The sequence below is a fragment of the Pygoscelis adeliae genome, unplaced genomic scaffold (assembly GCF_000699105.1).
Source record: "Pygoscelis adeliae isolate BGI_AS28 unplaced genomic scaffold, ASM69910v1 Scaffold144, whole genome shotgun sequence".
Taxonomy (NCBI): domain Eukaryota; kingdom Metazoa; phylum Chordata; class Aves; order Sphenisciformes; family Spheniscidae; genus Pygoscelis; species Pygoscelis adeliae.
In genome coordinates this window covers 1685701-1707001 of record NW_008824551.1, presented here as the reverse complement: position 1 = coordinate 1707001, position 21301 = coordinate 1685701, and positions in this window count along the sequence as shown.

Below are 21301 nucleotides of genomic sequence, written 5' to 3'. Positions count from 1 at the left end.
TCTGAAGTTCCTCAACAAAACCAAGACTTCAAATTCAGCACAAAATCCATGCTGACATGGATTAGCATGCATCTTGGGAATGAAAGCAAACCATCCTTAAGAGAAATTTAAACCATTTCTTCATTTATGCCAGCATCGTTTAGTTCTGAGAATGTAATGCCTTATACTGGATGAGCTTGTTCTCATTATTTAATTATTACATAAGTATAATGTTATAATGTTTTAACAGAATTTATGATAATCCCACCAAACTGGGAGGAGTGATCGATACCCTGGAAGGCAGGGCTCGCGTTCAGAGGGACCTGGACGAGCTGAAGGAATGGGCCAACAGGAACTTCATGAAGTTTGGCAATGACGGGTGCTAAGCCCTGTACTTTGAATGGAGCCACCTAATTCATCAGTGCAGGCTGGGGGCTGTCTGGCTAGCGTGCAGCTCTGCAGGAAAGGACCTGGAGGCCCGGGTGGACAGCAGATTTACAAGGGATCAACAGCGTGCCCTTGTCTTAATGAAGACTAGCCACATATTGGGCTGCACTGGCAAAAGCGTAGCCAGCTGGTCAAAGGAAGCGATTCTTTTCCTGTATTCATCACTTGTGAGTTGACATCTGGAGTACTGTGTCCAGTTTTGGCCCCCCAGAACATGGCACTTTTTGACAAATTGGAGGGAATCCAGTGGAGGGGCACCAAGACAGTTAGGGGTCTGGAGCCTGTGATGTGCAGGAAGAGTCTGAGAGAGCAGATTCTGCTCAGCCTGGAAAGAGCTGAGAGGGGGCTGATTGCAGTCTTCCACTACCTAGAAAGGGATTACAGAGAAGATGGAGCCATACTCTTCTCCAAGATGAAGAGCCAAAGAGCAAGAGGCAGCAGACACAAGTTGTAGCAAGCAGGGTCCCAGCTGGATGGAGGGAAGAACCTCTTCACCACGCGAGCAGGCAAGCAAGTTGCCCAGAAATAATGGAATCTCCATCATGGGAGATTTTTGGGACTCAGCTTGGTAATGCCCTGAGTAACCTGATCCAGCTTTGAAGTTAGCCCTGCTTGAAGCAGGAGTTTGGACTAGAGATGTCCATAAGTCTCTTCCAAACTAAATGTTTCTATGATTCTATTATATTATTTATATTATAAATTTTGCAATTCAGAGATAGCGGGGAAACAAATTTCATGGCCAAAAATACGCCTGTGAAGCTCTACCTGATTCATAAAGCTGCTAACCTCCAGGAAGGGGCAGCTGATCATGACTCCGTACTTAGTGTAAAGTACCCCCTTCCAAGCACCCTATGCTTTAACTTAACTGCATGGATGAGGGTGTATAAAGTTGTGCAAACACCTGTTGAAGGTGTCACTAATTAGCATATCCACACTAACATTTTTGCATACATACACCAGCTACCAGTCCACTGTTATAAATATTTTCCATCTAAATAGGTGTTTTGAGAGAACTTTTAATTCTATTTTCCCTGAAGAACTTTAAGCTTAACAGGTTTTTCATGTTGTGTTTCCCTGCAATGCAAGATTGAAAAATACTTCCCTCAGTAGAGAGAATAGGAAGGAAACCAAGTGAAGCAAGTCTGCAGCTTACAGATGGGATCTTCTGCAGGAAAATTCTCTAAATTCTGGAAAGCAAGTTACAGTAATTGAAGTTGTCTCACATTACGAGGCTTTCATGATTGCTAAGGTGAGCTATCCTTGAATTCCTAGGGCCAAAGCCCCTGTTCTCAGTCTTGCCCTGGTTTTACCTCCATCCTCTAAACATTCTGCAAATTAACGTCTGAGGCATTTGCCTCAGTCTGAGGATTTTGGTGGCATTTCTGACAGGGACTTTCACCTGGAGTATCTCACAGTACAGTTCATCTGCTTGCGTTTGATTCTGCTGCACAACAGATCCCAATCTGGCCAATACACATATTTCCCCTGTCCACCTTGTAGAGTCAAAGACGGCCAGTGTAGGGACCTGGATTTGTCTTACCTTCCCCGCTCCCTGGTATGCTTTGCATCACTGCTCCTGGATAGGAAAGCCTTCTCTGATTGCACTTATTTTGACCCCATTTCTGAGATGAAGTTGCGTTGTCAAGTACCCCTCCCTCACAAGGTCAGTCAGAGCACTTGGAAAAACAAAGGGATCGAACAAAGGCCTAATGTGTTCAAAGTGACTAGCCCTAGAGCACAGCTGTTAACGTTGCCACAGTGAATAGTGTTGTGATTCAGCTCGTTTATCCTCTGCACCACGCAAAATGGAGTAATACTGGAAGTGCATTTGGTTTGAATGTTAAGCATTGCAAGAGCAGTTTTGCTGCTTTCAGTGAGCACAAGGGGTGCCCAGCTTTTACAGGGTCTCTTGCAAACAAGGTGTATCTATGTTGAGTTGCCTGTCACCTCTCCTCCATCAACAAGCAGAAAAAAATCTGACTCTTGGCCTGACCTTCTGGACAGTTACTCTACAGGCACTCAGTTATTCTTGATGTATTTTTAATTGTTATATGTATTTTTATTTCATATTTACATATATATGTGTGTGTGTGTATGTGTGTTTGTATATATAATACATATACAGGGGAAACTTGGACCCGAATCAAGACCAAAGCTGAAACAGACTGTTCTGGTATTCTTTCCACCGTAATACCCATAAGGCTTTCAAACCTGGAGCATAACTACATATACATCTTCTGCAGCACTTGGGGTATAAATGACAACTTTATCTCAAGGCCATTTCTGCTCTTTCTGTACTGGCAGTAAAAAATTCAAAGGTTCCTGACCATTGGAAGTGACCTGAAGAGAGAATGTATTTCTTGACATTAATTTCACTGACAGATGACATGGTCCGCTTGCTAGTTGGAGCTACAATTCATGCACCAGCTCTCAGAAAGAGACGGCTGGACACTGCCCATAACACCCATGGTAAATTCTTTATGGAAAAAGCATAAATGTAACTAGGCAAATTGGGGTATGAGTGGTGAGGATCCACCATGGTGAAGGTGGCAAAGAAGTCATCAGAAACAGTCTCCACCGGTACACCTGGTGACCATACATTATTGTAGGTAACCATGTTCCTGGAAGAACTTAGGAGTTCTTTGGAAGGAAAAGAAGCAGAAGTTATTGCAGCCTCCTGAAGGAGAAGCTTCAGTTTATGCTGTTGATTTATCTTGAAATCTTCTTTTGACAAAGAAGAACATAAATTCCTGTTGGTAAGGAAAGCCAAACTGGGAAGGATGAGAAGTCAGGGGGTGCCTAGAAATTTGAAAGACTACCAGAAAATTCTTCTTTATACCTCTTTCTCCTAAATTACTTCACACGCCTGGAGCAGCCATTCAGTTAAATATACCTTTCTACCTTCCCAGTGTTTTTCCAAGAGATTTGGAGTACATGTGGATCATACCCAAGGGGCCTTGTCACTGACACCATCACGGGCCAGCGTGTACTCCTTTTAAATGAAAAGGTGCAGGTGCTAGTAGGAGGGAAAGCACTCACAAATGTTTGTGTATTCCCTCTGCCCTCAGCGAGCAGGCATCTGTAACTTGCATGACTCATATCTACTTTGCAGAGCTATACCTGATTTGATGTGTTTTTAGGTGAGTTTTGTGCAACGTACCAGCTGGAAAGAAGGTGGGAAGCTGCCAGTGTAACAAGTAAATTGAAGTGTGTGCTTAGCTTAATGAGCACAAATAAACATTGCTGCTGCCTTTGTGTGGTTTAAAGTGATGATCTGCTGGGTCAGGGCAATAGTGACAGCTATCTCCTGTTAGAGCTAATGTATGAATCCAAGAGTAGACAGCTCTGGTTTATAACATGGTCATGCCATCTCTGTCATTGAAATTAATTTCAAGAAATAAATTCTCTCTTCAGAACACTTTTTCAAGTGATCTGAGTTTTTGTCACACGACATGTAACAACAGCTCTAATGTAATAGAGAAATTGAAGCAGCATTTCATTTCCCAATGCCTTTGTCCTCTAATACAGGTGCTGTAAAACAAATGATGAAAGCTTAAGTTTACTCATTAACTCATGAAAACAGCTGGCATATCCAGCTTCAACTGAACAGGGCAAAGCACCAAAGGTTTTTTAAATGTTTGGCCAGATTTTTCTCTATATAAGAAAAAAATAGTAAAAGGATAGGTCCTCCCTGTTTCCAATTAAAAAATGTCTTCGAAGGATCCTTAGGAATGTCCTTAACCTCTTACGGAGGCTAGGTTTACACTAAGGGCCAACAGTCTTTGTTAAACAGAACTCCCTGCCACTGTGCATTGCTTCCAGCTCCCACAGACCTGTCCTGCCCCCTGATAGACTCAGCCAAACCAGGAATACCATTGCTCAGCGGATGACAACACTGGCAAAGTTTAGTCAACATCAGTAACGTAAGAGATTATCCTCTTTGATTCAAGCAACTAGTCAAAATGTAATCCTTTGTAGGCATTATTTCAATTAAACTAAATTCTTTCAATCTGGAAGAGAAGCATTTAGGTATCTTTGATGGAATCCACCCGCTTGTAAGAAAATACGAAGTCTTACCTTATTGACCGCAGGAGGAAATAAGCAATAGGAGACTGCTTTTTATTTCACAGCTCCTTGACCAGAGAAATCTCTTTGTCTATGGGCGACATATTGAAAAGATTGAGTTTTTCTTCCCAATTTTTTCCTTGACTTCTCCAAGTGAATCATCTGCTGCTGCCCAATTGATAAACCTACCAGATTCCTTATAGTGGGGTAGAAGTGGAGGGAGGAGAGTAGGGCAGGGTAAGGGGAGATGAAAGGAAAGCAAAGTTAAGACCAAGCAATCGGCAAAGGTGTTAGCAAGCTAGCCGAAGGGAGCAAATTCAGAAGATCAGCTGAAGAGAAAATGAACTCAGCTGAGACGGACAACCACCTTCATGTCACTCCTTCTGTACTCTCACTGTTTGCCACTTTCTATCAGTAAGGCAAAAATCCATTAAAAGGGACTCACACAATTAAATGGCAGCTCATAGGAAATACCTCGCCCTCCCTTCATACATCAGTCTCTTCCTTCCTGAGCAATGTAACACTTTGGATTGAACCTGAGAAATTACTTAAAAGAAAGCTTCACCTTGTCGGCCATTTTCACAGACAAAAGTAATTTAAAAAAAAAAATCCATTTTATGAGCACTAGTCAGAAACATGCTTTTTGCTCAAATAAAAATAATCCCCTAAAAATAAGGGATCAAACTATTTCAGAAAGTGGAAAGTGGCCTTGTGGAAATCAGTAAAACTTAATTGTGGACTTCAGTGGGACCCGTGCATCATTCAGAGGATACGATGGCTTCTCGAGATTGCTCTGAATGCCACAGCACTGGGTGTTTGACTGAAGGATGCCAGAAGGCACTCGCACTGCCCCAGAGCTGTGCATACCCTCAGGGAGCAACTGAAAAGGATGGTAATCAAAGAATCATAGAATAGTTTGGGTTGGAAGGGACCTTTAAGGGTCATCTAGTCCAACACCCCTGCCGTGGGCAGGGACATCTTCAACTAGATCAGGTTGCTCAGAGCCCCGTCCAACCTGACCTTGAAGGTTTCCAGGGATGGGGCATCCACCACCTCTCTGGGCAACCTGTGCCAGTGTTTCACCACCCTCAGCGTAAAAAATTTCTTCCTTCCATATAGTCTGAATCTACCCCCCTTTAGTTTAAAGCCATTCCCCCTTGTCCTGTCGCAACAGGCCCTGCTAAAAAGTTTGCTGCCATCTTTTTTATAAGCCCCCTTTAAGTACTGATAGGCTGCAATAAGGTCTCCCCGAAGCCTTCTCTTCTCCAGGCTGAACAACCCCAACTCTCTCAGCCTTTCTTCACAGGAGAGATGTTCCATCCCCCTGATCATTTTCGTGGCCCTCTTCTGGACCCGCTCCAACAGGTCCATGTCTTTCCTGTGCTGAGGGCTCCAGAGCTGGATGCAGTACTCCAGGTGGGGTCTCACCAGAGCAGAGTAGAGGGGCAGAATCACCTCCCTCGACCTGCTGGCCACGCTTCTTTGGATGCAGCCCAGAATACGACTGGCCTTCTGGGCTGCAAGCGCACATTGCTGGCTCATGTCCAGCTTCTCATCCACCAAATCTTCACAGTTTGCAGTGAGCTCTGATTTTGCCTATTACTGCACCTGATCCCACTGGAAACTTCAACATGCTCAAAGCTGACCAAAAAGGAATCTTAGTTTTCGCATTGTTATGTGTGAGGCAGCTTTGGCTAGTGGGTAACTTTATCGCCAGGGCATTTGAAGACTCTGAACATGCTGTACAAATATACAGGCTTTTCCTAAAGAATGCCTGACAATATTTATATATTATATCTCATAATCTTTCAATATTACTTGCAAATTCCATTCTGTGTTCATGATGTGCAATAAAAACAACTGGTTTATCCTGTGCTAGGCAAGATTTAAAACAGGCATCTGGTTTGTATTTTTGATATAATATAGAAATGTTGAGATCACTACAAATGAATTGTCCAGCTGGATGAAAGAGTCATCTAATTCTGTATCCTGATGGCTCAGAGAGGAGCATCAGACTCTTGTCCTCGGGATCAGAATGATTCAGGCTGGAATGGAGATGATTTCGTTCAACCTCTTGCTCCAAAAAAGGCCAACTTCGAGGTTTGATCAGGTTGCTTAGGGCATTGTTTGCCTGAGTCCCGGATATCTCCCGAGATGGACATCCCACCACCTCTCTGGGCAGCCTGTTCCAGTGCTTAGCCACCCTCTGGGAGCTTCACCTTTTCCTCCTGTCCGACTAGTATCGTGGCTGCTGGCTCTTGTCTTCTTTTATGAGCACCTCTGAGAGGAGCCTGCATTTGGGAAAAGCGAATAAAATCAGTTCAAAAAGAGAGAAAATTGTTACATTTTCCCAGTTTGTGTCTCAACGTGACATCTCGGTGTTTTATCTGCCTGGATTCACCCATCAAGCAGAGGTCTCCCCTGAGCTGCGTAGAGCGGCGCCCAGATCTCACCACCATGTTGGTGTTCTCCATCTAAAATTCATAAAAGTGTTTGAAGAGTTTTATCTTTTCCCTCCAGCGCTCTTTCCTTTGTATTCACTATGGAGGGCTGTTCGTCATGGTATCCTCCATTTACTTGTCTTTCATTAGGTCCTTCTTCATTCGGCTTGCCTTGTAATTTTCTCAGGTTTTACCTAAAACAAATAGCCATGTGGCCTCCACAGATTTTGCTAATTCACTGTTCACATCCTCTTTCCAAACTTCCAAGTATTTAATATGTTATGGAGCTCAACTGTTGAAGCTTAATGTTTTTAAACATTTTGACGTTTCTAATCTTTTGCCATCCTGAAAATGGATTTCTCAGTCCTACTCTGTTTTCTGTACCATGGCCAGATTTGTAGCCATGAGAAGACTCTGCATTTTTATAGCTGCTAATAAAGGACTTCCTCAAAGGTTTTTTAATGATTAATTACATTATGTTGTCCTTTATCTGTTCTTCTTTTAATTATATTCTTTTTTTTATTTCAAATGATGAATTAAACCTATTTACCAGCTACAGGCACAAGGTTTACTGGCTCTTGATTCTCTGGATCACCCAAAAAGCTTTTTTTTAACTCTGAAAAAAACCCAGAACAAAACAGACACTCAGCATTTTGTGTGTCTTTAACCCTCTAGCACAAAATCAGGTTTCAGTGAGAAATTAATTTTTTAAATATGTAATATAGATTATTTTATACATTATGTAATACATATTTATATAGATAGAATGTATAATGCAATATATGTAAATGTGTCTAGGAAAATGGTTTACATTATATTATACATAAAACATAATAATATTAAATAATATGTGATATGTTACTATGTAATTTAATAGTATATAATCTATGAATATATAATTATAGTAACATATGCATATACTATATGCTGAGTTATATAAACATATAACAATATACATATAGATTATATAGTGTATGTAATGTAATTTATAATATATAATACACAGTTTATAAATAATTAAAATTTAAAAATAATAGATTTAAAGTATAAATGAAACATAAGCATTTAACATAAATTTAAATTGATAAAATTAATTTTAGTATATCTATTTAATAAACATTGAATATAGAGTATGCATTAATATTTATGATGTGTTCTATACTATAAGATAATTTCATTTGCAGCTCTTCAGTGCCGGGCTTATGTCCTTTCCAAGCTGTTGAACACATGCCAGCTGGGCCTATTGGAACAGGCTACTCTGTTATGTGCCGCTTTGGTACCTACTGTTTTGTTCACCAGTTTGTTCTGGTACTTCCCGTCCTCATAAGACTTCATCATTACTCCCAAGGCCAGAACACGCCTGTCCTCAACATTGTCTGCAGAGGCAGTTGCCATTAAGAAATCATGTAGCTTGCTAGCAATGCCCTTAACTGCTCCCTTTAAGCTCTCAGGAGATCCGCTCTTGCGTGGATACATTTCCCTCAGGAAAGTCATACCAAGTCCATCAGTGCTTAAATGTGTTGTTCACTCCTGGAAAGCCACTGTTTTAGTGCTATGCGTACACACAGCGCAGGTGCATCTTCTCCTTTTAACATTGGATATTTGAGCTTCAAAATCCTTCTAACATTCATCCACAGCCAGCTGCAATTTCTTCATTTGCTTATTATTCCAAACGTTGCAGGATTCCTGTTTCTCCCAGCAATCTTCCCCAGCTTCCCAAGTTTCTCCTAGTGCTTATCCTTTGCCCTCCCACTTCCCATCCAGTTCATCACTCCTCCCCGAAGCTTTCTCTCCCTTGCAGCCTCCCCGGGGACTCACACCTTCCTGCTAGGAAGGACGGAGCGGGTTGTGAATGGACACATCCGCGTGAGAAGAAGCAGGCACAGCATTTAAGAGCACATGCATAGTCAGGCCAAGCAAGCTTTTTCCCTAAGCCAGGAAAGCGCTGCAGGGGCGCCTATCGGAGGAAGCGGCTTTTATTCGGCGTTCGCGATGGTTCTGCTCGCCTGTCTCTGAGGGAGCATCGCTCACGCACACTGCTCCACTCTGCAGTGCTTCTTCAGCGTCCTGGGCTCCTGCAGGACGCTGGAGAAGCGTCCCACCCTACATCCTTCAGGAGTGCAGGGAGCCAGTGTTTTTGAACAGTTTGTTGAACAGGGTCACCCCCTCTGGAGAACTTTTACATAATGAGAGCTTGTGGAGCTGTTATCGCGGGCTGCATATGCTTCGGCTTAGTTTGACGGGTTGTTTCTGGGCCATCTCTTAACGTGCCGTATGTGAGAGCAATTTGTTGCCGCTAACACACATCTTCCACACGTAAGGGGGCGAGCAGCTCTAGAGCTGGAGCCAATCTTTCTATCTGTGACCTTCAAGCTCAGTCGGGGGTCTGGAGGCAAATACAGTGGATTTCCAGTAATCATGACTCATTTGTTAAGACTCCTGTCTCCAGACCTTGCTTGGAAACAACAGTTGACAACTTTGCTTGGTGCTACCGGCCATAAATTCAAGTGTTGTCCTTACCAGCTGTTTGAGACTTTTAACTTCTTTTCATGATCAGCATCTGCTGTTCATTTTTGCACAGCAAAATTGCCCCTCCCTTCGCAGTTTTAGCAGTTAGCCTGACAAAAGGTCTCATTCGTATAAAACTCTGTACATTCTCTCTGTAAATCAACGGTAATTTGTTGGCAATCACTTGTTTCCTGCCGAGACCTCTCTGTTCTCCCATGTACTGTCCTTTTTTTTTTTCTTTTTTTGTGTTAAACACATATACTGTATTTCAGGAAAATACAGTATTTCAGTACAGCTGTGTAAAGGGCCAGCTGACTTTTGTTTAGCTACGTTTTGCCGAATGCCTTCCCTGCAGGAGTGGGTAAGCACTGGAGCAGTTGCCCAGAGAGGCGGTGGACCCTCTGCCCTGGGACATTGCCAAGACCCACCTGGACCCTGAGCAACCAGCTCCAGCCTTGAAGCTGGCCCTTCGTGGTGCGGGGGGCTGTGCTGCACAACCTCCCCAAGTGCTTTCCAACCCAATTTGCTCTGCTGTTTCCACGACCCTGTGTTCTCGGTTTAGTGGGCAGAGTCGATTTGAAACACAGCCTTGTTTGCCTCAGAACATAGCCCAGAAATTAGTCCAGAGAGACGGAAAATTACGTCAGCTTTTCAGAGACGGTTGGCATGCTACAAAGCATATATCAGGGAAAATACCCTGTTTCATGATGTTTACCTTTTCAGATAAAACCTGATTTAACGTGCTTTTCTATGAACTTCAGGAAATAATTGGGCTGAGTTCGGCTCTCCTTTCGATATAGTTCACGGAGGTCAAAAGCGTTACCCTGTTATGGTAGCGCTGTACCAAGACAGACTGGAGTACAAAATGTTAATGTTCTGCCCTGTGCTCAGACTGCTCAGAAAAATATATTTTTCACCATTAGTGTTACATTATCCCTCCTATTTCTTCTCAGAGGGAACAGCACAGTCTCTGTAATAGCATGATCAGAAATTTCATATTATTTTAACCCTGCAAACCCTTTTGTATGACATCAGTTCTTAACAAAGCATGTCACTTACAGGACCTGTTGCAATTTGTCAATGGGAACATTAAAGAGTTAGTTCTTATTTGAGGGGTTTGAGTGAGGTATTATGTGAGTTTTCCTGAACACTGGATGTGGATTCAAATCCTATTTGGATGTGAAAAGCAGAATAACCAGATTCTCCATAGGAAGCAAATAAATTGTTTGTCAGTTGTGATGACTGCTTTTGTTATTTGACACACTTTTTCTAGTTTTTTCTTTAGCTCACCTTTTTTCCAGTGCAAGGCATACCAGTGTTGCTTGAAAAGGTTTTGCTAAAAAACCCCACCACACGACTTTTTTTAGAAAGAAAACCCAGATTAACCAAATTGCTTTTGATATTAGCCAAACACTGAAGTCCCACCCACAGAGAAGTAAGATTCAGTTGCCTTAATGTCGTCTCTGACTGTCTTTAAGGTGTTCTAGAGCATCGGAAACATCTCCATGGGACTGGCTGATATCACATGGGACCTCCTGGAGGCCCATCAGCACACACATGTATTACTTTTCTCCACAGACCATTTGTCTGAGGTGGTCTCACAAGCCATCTAGAACAAAGCAAACGCTTGCTATCAACACCTTCCACCAGCATGTCTTTCCTAGAGAGGAACTTCCCAACCTCCTTGAAACATACTGTAGTCCCACCAAGATTAGTGCCTCGCAGGCACATTCCTTTAGTACTGAGGCTTCCCTTCTAAAATGAGATACCTGAGAAACTGAATCTCCTGTGCCCCGTGATTTTACCACACGCCAATCGGCAATGTCTTATATCCCCTCTGGCCAAAGTTCAGGCCTGGGCACAGTGCTGGGGTGGCACTTGTTTGGGTGGATGGCCATCCCTTGGCCAAAGTCAAAGGGAACATGGGCTTTCCTGTGCTGTCTAGTAACCAGATAATCCTGCCCTCATTTCGGTTTTTTTTTGCAGGAAATGAAAATGTCCTAAAATTGCTCAGATCTACCCTTTCTAGCTGAAATTCATAGTCATTATGTACAACTCATCCTTTGCCTGTAGAGACAATGTAACATTTACAGATGAACATATGACTTACTAAAAACAGGAACGATTCAGATCTGTAGATGCCTCACATTACTCATGTATCACAACTTCCTTCAGCTAGGAACGCAGCATTTTGAAACACAGGACAGAATTCACCAGCCTTGTACCTTCTGTAGTGTTATTGAAGTAACGGTACGTTGTGGTGATACAAAAAGCCAAGGTGGAGGCTTATTTCTACCATAGCAATCTAACATTAGCAATTTCATATACAGTTTCAACTCAGTCCTCTTTTATCCTCTCATTTATGATATAGTTGAATTAACAGTAAAGTTATTCCTACTGCATTTTGGCAGATTCCACTGAATTAACTTGAATTACAGTAAATGAAAAGCACTAGCAATACTAAACTACTGTACATAGTCAGTAGGGGATCCACTGTGTTGTTAAACCATTGCACTCTGGTTTAACTTGAGTTAAACATGTGCACATGCTTCCCTAATCGCTAAATGCAATACTTCCGTGTCTGAATAGCCAGAGGGTGTCTGAAAGTGTATTGAGCAGAAGAGCCTCAGAGGGCTGTGGTTGTCTGTACATCGCTGAAGGCATTCGCCCTGGGGAGCGAGCCTAGAATCAGAAAAAGACTAAGGTTTGAATCAGCTCTGGAGGTTAGCTGGTCCAGCCCCCTGCCCAAAGCAGGGCTAGCTTCCTGGCTAGATCCACTTGCTTAGGGCCTCACTCAGACAAGTTTTGAAGATCTCCAAGGATGGAGATCCACCACCTCTCCGGGCAACCCGCCCCAGTGCTCAGCTCCTCTTGCGGGGAATAATTTTTTCCCCGTGTCCAACTGGAGTATCCCTTGCTTGCATCTTGTATCCTTTGCTGTGAGTCCCGTCACTTTGCCTTGAGAAGTGGCTTTGTCTTTTCTATAGCCACCTGTTATTTACTGGAAGATAACAAATAGATCTCACCTACCATTTCTTCTCCAGGCTGAACAAACCCATTTCTCCCAGCCTCTCCTCACAGGGCATTGGCTCTAGCCTCCTAACCATGTTGGTGGTCCTTCACTGGTGGACTTTTAAGCTGAAAAGGGACTCATAAAAAGAGTGGAAACTTCTTCTGTTTGCTAAAGTGAATGTAAAAGAATACATGCATATAAGGAAGAAATATGTGCAAAATGAGATTCAATTTAGCAAGAGGATTACAGGATAATTTTGTAATTTTGCGGTTTGTTCTTACCTTGTTGAATGCCCAAAGAAAACACTGATAAATATATTCAAGAGAGAGTAATCAGCAGATGATTTCAAGCTGGATTGCCTATTACTTCTTTTGAATCTGTCCCCTCTAAATAGTAATTAATGTGTCTAAAAAGATGAACTAGCCCTTTAAAAAGATGAGGCTGTTCATGCACATAATATCGATGAAAAGGTCTCGGGGAGCAGAGAAAGAACAAGATAGAGAATAATGAAATAAGTTAGACCTAATGAAATAAATTAGACATCTTTAAATTAGGCAAGCCTGATAAACATCATCTAAGGATACCTAGAGAAGTGGCTCTCGCTGTCTAGAAGCCTTAGCACTCATCTGAAAAACTGAGTTATGGGAGATTAGAAAAGAGCAGATGTCTTTGAAAGGCTGAAAGAGAGGAGCGGGGAAATAATGGAACAATCAGCTTAACTTCAAGGCTGTCAATCTGGCACCTTTCACAAGCTCTAAATTATTTTTACTATAACAATAAAAAATATAAATCCAGATAACCTAAGCTGATTTTGCAGCAATCGATTGAAACTGCCCCCCCCCCCCCCCCCACAACTCCCCCCCCCCCCCCCCGAAAAAATATTACTAAGGTGTAAAAACCCACATATTTCTAAGGTGTAGACCACTTCAGATCTGCTGAGTGCACTTATCCCTCTAAACTTTAAAAAAACCCCTCAGATTCAAAGCTAGGAAATTATAGGATATAGAAACATATATAAAAAATAAGTTTATTGTAAACACCATAAGGTCTGTGCCTATGTAAACGACAGTTTAAAAACAGAGAACAGACTGACTAAGACTGCAAAACTCAAGGTGGTGTTAAAATGTCCATAGGAGCGATTAAAGTTGCACAAGAGAAGTCATTTTGGAACGTGGAGGGCGGCTTTCTTTTTGTCCTTGTAAATGGCCATTCAGGAAGAAGGTGTCGACTCATCGTTTCTGTGGATTCATGCTTAAGATCCTATAGGCACAAAGAAATTACATTACAGAAGACAGAGGGAGGTTTCTTCAGAAAAGGTGGATATCTGATTATGGGCCACTAACACCCAGCTCCACCTGTTGTCTGTGGGAGAAGGTGAAAGCTCAAAGAAGTGAGATCTCTTTCTCCGCAGCTTAGAGAGTTTTTTCATCAGTGTGGTAGGTAACCTGTTGCAAACAGAGAGACCTGTTAGCATTGCGAGGGCCTTACACCAAACGGTGCACATACTCTGCCACCCTGGCTATCTAGAGGCCTCTTAGCAACAGACCAAACCTAAGGAAACACATTATCTTCCATCCAGCCTTCTATCACAGTTATCCTTTCAGTTAATTGTTTTTTTCCAGGCAGGGGAAGAAGCTGGTTGGATTCAACCCTCCTCGGGATCAGAAACTGTTACCGGAAATCCTAACCTGCAGGTTTAAGAGGATTTCAAGCCAAGGCGGAGAGCCCCCCTCAGAAATCCAGGCAGGACCTCAGATGAGGGGATGAGAAGCAGTTTGCATTGTTGTTTCACTAGTACTTTGAGATTGTCCCCAAGAGCAGATCCATTATGCATCGACCCAGACAGCAAGACTCAAAAAGCACTCACTCTTTGCCTGTAGGACATATGTGTGTAGGCAGTGGACGAAGCTGGGAGCTTCTGGCTGTTCCTTTTTTTACCATGATGTAGTCATGCCCTTTGGCTCCATTCTGTACTGCAGGCGGAGCTGAGAAACATGTTTTCTGCCTCCATAGCCCATATTTCTAGAACAATTTATTGGTCCACTGAGTGGAGATCATGAGGCATTCCCACGAGTTCCAGCCCCTTTCTGCATTAAGAGGTACATGTTTTGAGTCAGAAAAGAAGGTATGTATCTTTGCATTAAAGATGATCCACACATTAAATATGATATTTTTTAAAATCATCATTTAAAATAACTTACGTTATTTAACACCATGAGTGTGTCACCACATAAAAAGCCCTTAAGCAATGATTACTGAAAAATCTTTGCATTTCATTTTATTTTCTTTTTGTATTCAAGAGAACTTTGCACAAAGCTAGTTATATCTTCTTCTTGTTCAGTAAATCGGCACATTTTGCACAGCTGCACAGATTTTTTCTGTCATCAAGAAAAAAGCAATTTGAAAAATTAGAATATGAAAAGTTATGAGGCATGGAAATCCACCAAGAATATTCTAGAATAATTGCAGCACCATAAACTTCTTGAAATTTAAAACAGTCATGAAGTAGCCAGGGGTTTGAGGGTAGTGATTATCCCCCTCTACTCATCGCTTGTGAGGCTCTATCTGCAGTACTGTGTCCAGCGTAGGTCCCCCATTAGAAGATTTGCCAACAACCTGGAGAGGCCCACCAAGGTGGTTAGGAGGCTACAGTGTATGACGAATGAGGAGGGGAGGAGAGAGCTGGGTTTGTGTAGCCTGAAGACTGTCAAGGGGGTTTCAGCTGCTCTCTTCAACATCCCAAGAGGTGGTTGCAGACAAGATGGAGCCAAACTTTTCTCAAGGGTGCATGGTGATAAGACAAGAGGCAACAGGCAGAAGTTGCAGCAGGGAAAACTCCAACTGGACATACAAAAAACCTTCTTCCCCACAAGAATGGTTAAGGATTAGAAGAGTTTGTCCAGAGAGGCGGTGCGAGTGCCACCCTTAAAGATTTTCAAGACTGATCTGGACAAGGCTCGGAGCAAACTGGCTCAACCTTGAAGTTAGCCCTGCTTTGAGCAGGGCTTTGGACTAGGTGACCTCCAGAGGCCCCTTTCAACCTAAATCCTTCTGTGTTTCTGTGATTTTGTAATTTTGTAAAACTCTCAGTGATTGAGTGGCTTCTGTTGCGCTGTCCTCAGCTGCTGTCTGCAGCAGGCGTTCATCTGCAAGCGCAGACTGGCTCACCTCGCCCTGGCAAGTATGTGAAACCTACAAGGCTGCCTAATTGAACATATAATTCCTGTAACATTTCAAAAATCGCTGCTGAGAACTATCCGTCAGGTAGCTCACCTTGAATCGTTTAAGTTACCTGCCACCTGGCTTTACATCCTGTGTATCTGCATCCAGCACCGTGGGTGTTACTGAACAGTTTCTGTTCTGGCCTCCCTTCTCCCCCTTACTTCTGCCTTTTTCTTTGGGTGAAGAAACGAATCAAATGCTGATACGTTAGCAAGTGGGTTTCAAAAAAAAATTGGGAAGTTTTACTTATGCTGGTTGTCATTACATTCGTATGTCTTATTGGGAGATGCTACCATATTTAATCCAATGTTATAACTTAGTGCTAGGTTCATGATGCTGTTTGCTACCGTGCAGGACCTGGAATTTCATTCCCCAGGAGATTTTGCATTTGTAAAAATTCAGATGATGGAGAATGAAGAGTTGAAAATGCAGTTTTCTACAGGGTAAAATGGCTTTAAAAATCCACTTGGAACATCTGAGACAGACATTTTTAGTATTTCAGGCCATTTCCCCAACTCCCTCTTCACTGCCCTAGAGTGTCCGCTGAAGATGCGGGCAGACAGCTGGACAGTGTACCGGACTGACAGTGGGCCAGGGACACAGTCAGACCTACCAGGGCAAGAAATCCTGGTAACACAATGTTCTGGGTATCACCTTGTTGCACAAGTTAGTTGGTGAATTTGAAGTCTGAGAAGCCACAGGAAACAGGAGTTTAGGGAGACGTTCTCAGGAGCCTCGCAGATAGATTTCTAGGTTGAGGAGCCCTGGAAAAGATTCGGGGGAGGCTGCAAGAAGTCTTACTGCTGTGTTCCTAAGGACACTTTTTTCCCCTCCAGTAAGCTGGTATTTTCCAGAAGAAAAGCATTCTATGAGAGTATTTTGTGGACAGATGTTTAGTTTTTTTTTAAATATTAGAAAACACTATACTCTCTTTGGTGCTCGGTCATCCTGCTCATCAGCATTTTGATGTGAAATTCCTCTCTTACGATCTTGTAATGCAACAACTAGCTCAGGATCTCTTCAGAGCTGCCAAGGACCTGCAGACTTCCAGAAAACTGTTCTGGGTGGGATACAATTCAATCAGTAGCTATTGGTTTAGGTCCAGCTACGAAGAATTGCAGAAGGACATTAAAAGACTGAGCAGCTGGGTGATAAAACAGCAAATGAAAATCACTTTTATCTGTATTGAGTTATGTGGGGAAAAACAATGCTAACATCACATGTAAAACAACAGGTTCTCAACTGCTGCTCAGAACATAATACTGAGGTTATGATAGGCAATTCCAGTGAAACATCAGCTTGATATTTAGTAGCATTAAAAAATGCCAACCAGATGACTGGAGGACAGAACAGAGAGCACACGCTTGCACGAATGCCACATCCTAAGCATCATGTGCAGTTCTGGTTCCCCCGCTTGGGAAAGGACATAAAAACTGAGTTTCATCATCATTTGACAAAGATGATGAAAGGTTTGGAGTAGTCTCCATACAGGGAACAAACAAGCAAGCTAGGACTCTTCAGCTTGGAAAAAAGATGACAGATAAGGGATATGACAAGAAGACAATAAAATCACAAGTGTCCTGAAGAAACTAGTTGGAGATCAGTTGCGCCTTGTCTCTTCCCATGCAAGAGGTGGGCATCATCGAACAAAACTATTAGAAGCCAAAATAACCAAGAGGAGGCAATACTTCACACAACAGGTAGGATCTTGGGGCTCCCTGCCACAGGATGTTATGAGCGTTAAAAGTTCACGTGGTCTCAGGGAGCGACTGGCAAATTAATGGAGAAGAAATGTACAAAGGACCGTTAAACCCAAAGACAACATCTCTGGTCCAAGAAATCCCCAGAGTCTGGGAGAATATTCTGAGCAAAGGGTATGTTTGCCCTGTTCTTATAAAAATTGTAAGAATGGTTTTGGCCACTGTTCGTATCGGTTTTCCCTTTAGGAACAGGCAAAAGTCCATTGCTAACACACCTGAAAGCCTTTGAGCTACACAAAAAGAAAACTGGGGAGGAGTCAATAATCTCAGGGGACGACAAACGGAAAACGTGAGTGGAAGACGCAAAGCATCAGAAATACAAAGAGGTATACAGGTGAGGCAGGAGTGTACGGGCACGTTCCTGAGGGATGGTTCAGTGATGGAGTGCCTCGCGTTACCCATCCTGCCAAAGCCACGCATGGGTAACTCATTTAAAGAAAAATGTAGGATTATATGCAAATACCTATGTAGCCAACAGCCTCCTTAAATGTAACTGAATAGGAATACCAAGTGCTGAAGTAAGAAACAATTTAAATTCGTAATGCAAGCAGCCGCACCGTAAGAAGTAAACCAGATTTTAGTCAAAAAAACAATACTCAGGTTTAAGAAACACAGAGCAACAAATTAAGTAATAATTAAATACGAGCAACACTGCACCTTGAGGGTACGCACAGCGCCGCGCTGCCCTCGCTCCCTCCAAAACGGGCCCTTGTCAGCGCTTGACGCAGGCAGCTAGGTGCCTCGCACCCCTGTGCAGGCTGCAGCTCCCCCCACGCCGCTTGCTGACTGACTTTCCCGAACGCCAGCTGCAAAGCGGAGCGGCAAAAACATGCGGTGCTGTGAGCGCGCCAGCCCAGTTTATCAGGACGTTTGTGGGGAATAACAGAACGGCTGTTGTATCCGCGCCGCGTTGCTGGGGGTTGTTTACGAGATTTGTCCTGGAGAGACAGCAGGGCAAGACGGCGTGCCCAGCTCAGCTCTGGCAGCAACGCGGCACGAGCACACCGCCGCTTGTTTTCCAGGCTGGAGTTTTCCCACTGGGAGAGAGAAACGCACCCATTTCCCTTTGCTGCAGCCTCAGATAGGGATTGCTACAGGAGCCAAATCACTTTCTTTTACTGCTAAGACTAAATTTGAAGTTTATAGGCAGAGTTTTTCAAGGGGTCTGTATACTTTGAGAAGTCTCATTGACTTATTAATAGGATTCGGACATTTAAAAAAAAAATAAATCACCCCGGTGGCACTAGATTATGGTATATTAATTTTGCGGCGAACTAAAGTATGAAAATTCTAACAAACTTCCAAAGCAATGACTAACATTAGGTAAATACTGAAGAAAAAGCTACGAAGGAGTATCCCATGTGGTGTTTTTCCTCCTTTTCTTTCTAGGTGTTTCAGTCAACACTTTCTGAAGGCTACGGCAGCTTCTCCTGAAGGCATCTCTAAGCAGAACATAAACAGACTACTCATTTAGACGCAGGCAATCTTCTCCCGTTTCCCCTCTATCACATATAAACCCCCCTGCCATCAGCACAAACATCTACAGTCCTGTGTTTCTAAAAAACAGCATCGTTAACTAGAGAAATCTCACATTTTATAGGGACTGCTTACAAGGATGGACTTGATAATTCGTGAACTTCAAACCTAGCGATTTTTAAGACTTCCATCTTTTCAAACTTAACACGATTGCCTATCGCTTCGTCTTCCTTTTGAATTATTTGCAGCAACCCAGGCTCAAAACCACCCAAGCAGAGGTTCAGCCACCTGACCATCAGAGCCGCAGTAGCACATAGCTCAGTAGAGACAGGCAGACAAAACGCACCCCCTTTCATCGGGCTCCCAGCCTGGGAAGCTACGACACCATTTTCAGCCACTAGCTAGAGTTTTGGGCATCTTCCTTTCTGGCAATCAAGGCAAGAGTAACTGGGACAGAGCAACTGGTGTAAGCAAACTTGCAGTATTTAAAAAAAAAAAACCAAAAACCTGCAGTCTCTGGGGTTTTTCTTGAGATACGGAGTAAAACTGCTGCTCAGCACAAGAAAATCAGACTCCCAGTTTCTTGGCTGAAATCCCCCATTTGCACCTGACAGGAAAAAAACCCCAAACTCTAAAAAGCCAAGAGCAAAGCAAAATTTCATAGATAATGCAGGAAAATGGGACTACTCAAAGGATTTAAAGTGATGCAGATGTGGGCTCTTATGCTATCACAAGTCTAAGTTATACCCAATTTCAGTCAGTTTATGATCCAAGAACCTACTTTTCTTTAGCTCCCAGATAAAAGCTTTCTACTCTCATTTTAGTCTGCCAGTGGTAAGCTCAGTCAAAAAAAAAAAAATCGGGACTGTTAATTTTTTTATACAGTTAGCTTTTTGCTGGTTTAATTGTCTGGATTGTCTGTATCACCAAGTATTCTTATCAGCTTAACTTGTCATAAAATTGTATCTTTAGCAGAGTCACCAACTGAAACGAAGCTTAAACTGCTGCTCGGGGACATCAGTAGGTACAGTAACAGCAGGCGTAATTCAAACCAAATTCTGGTTTCTTCACGTAAGTTTTAACACTTGACCTTCCGATAATTTATGGTGATCATTAGACCATAAAAAGATTAGATGGATTAAAGTCAGTCATCCTGAGGGTCGAGTACTGCAGACTGTGATGGTGATGAGGACTTAAAAATGACACTGGTCTTCCACTCTTCTTCCATTTCAAATGCCCAATATGTCAGAATAAATGCAAAGATATGAAAACCAATGTACAGCTTCATGCTTGAAGTTTCAAGTTGCTATAATTTTTTTCCTCATATACTTTTAAGAATTAAAAATTATACTTTGCATACACCTCCATTCAAAAGAAAATTCTGCTATGCTGCTCTTCAGCCAAAGGAGCTGCCAGAGAAGAACCTGTCCAACTGCAGCTCCCGATTCAAAGAACAAACTCAAACCTTAGCAAAATACAAGGGCAAGAACTGAGTTTTTATTAACCTATTTTACGGACTCTCAAGGGGAAAATGAGTCCCGTCAATGGTTCTTCACTGCATGAGACTAATATCTTATCAGAGGACATGGCATTATTTCACTTTTACATCTCTCCCTCAAGAATACTCCCTTTGTTGAAGTAGTTCAAGGGCAGGCATCAGAAAGTCTGTTGTACCAAAGTACAGCAAACGGTTCCAAGCCACATTAGGACTTCATCATGTAAAAATACACATGGTAAAATTTAGTTTGACAAGCAACACAGGTGTTTGCATCACCATGGTCCTAGTGGAGGACAATACCTTGTACCACTCGTCACTTTCCTTTCAGGTCAACTTGACCCAAGTACAAAGAGTATCGCCGAACCTAAGCCACAAAGGATGGAATTTATATTTTAAGTTTCTGAGGTAGCCAGCTAATTTTTTTTTTTTTTAAGTCAGATTAAGTAAATTACCCTTTTGGACCTAAATAATCTCTTTTAAACATCTAATATACAACAATATATATACCACTGCACTTTTTTTTTTACTATTATTTCAGCTATAAACAAGTATCTTGCAAAAATTAGAGATGACTCCCACTTGAAGAAATGACAGAGAAACAGATGACCGCAGTAGATATGAGGGACAGTCACAGACTCTTAAACAGGCACATTTCAAGATATGAGTTTGAGGCATGCTCAGCATACCTGAAGATCTAGCTAAGGACACTTATTAGCTGTGCCTGTCAAGCAATTCACCACTCTGAAGAAGAATCTCAGACATCAGTCTCTAGCAAAATGCATTCTGCATTTTTTTTCCCCAGGATGCTATGCATGGTTTTATTTTGAGTAAGTGTTAACCAGGTTGTTAGTTAGATATCCTATACTTGCATTTGTATGCATACTCACACTGA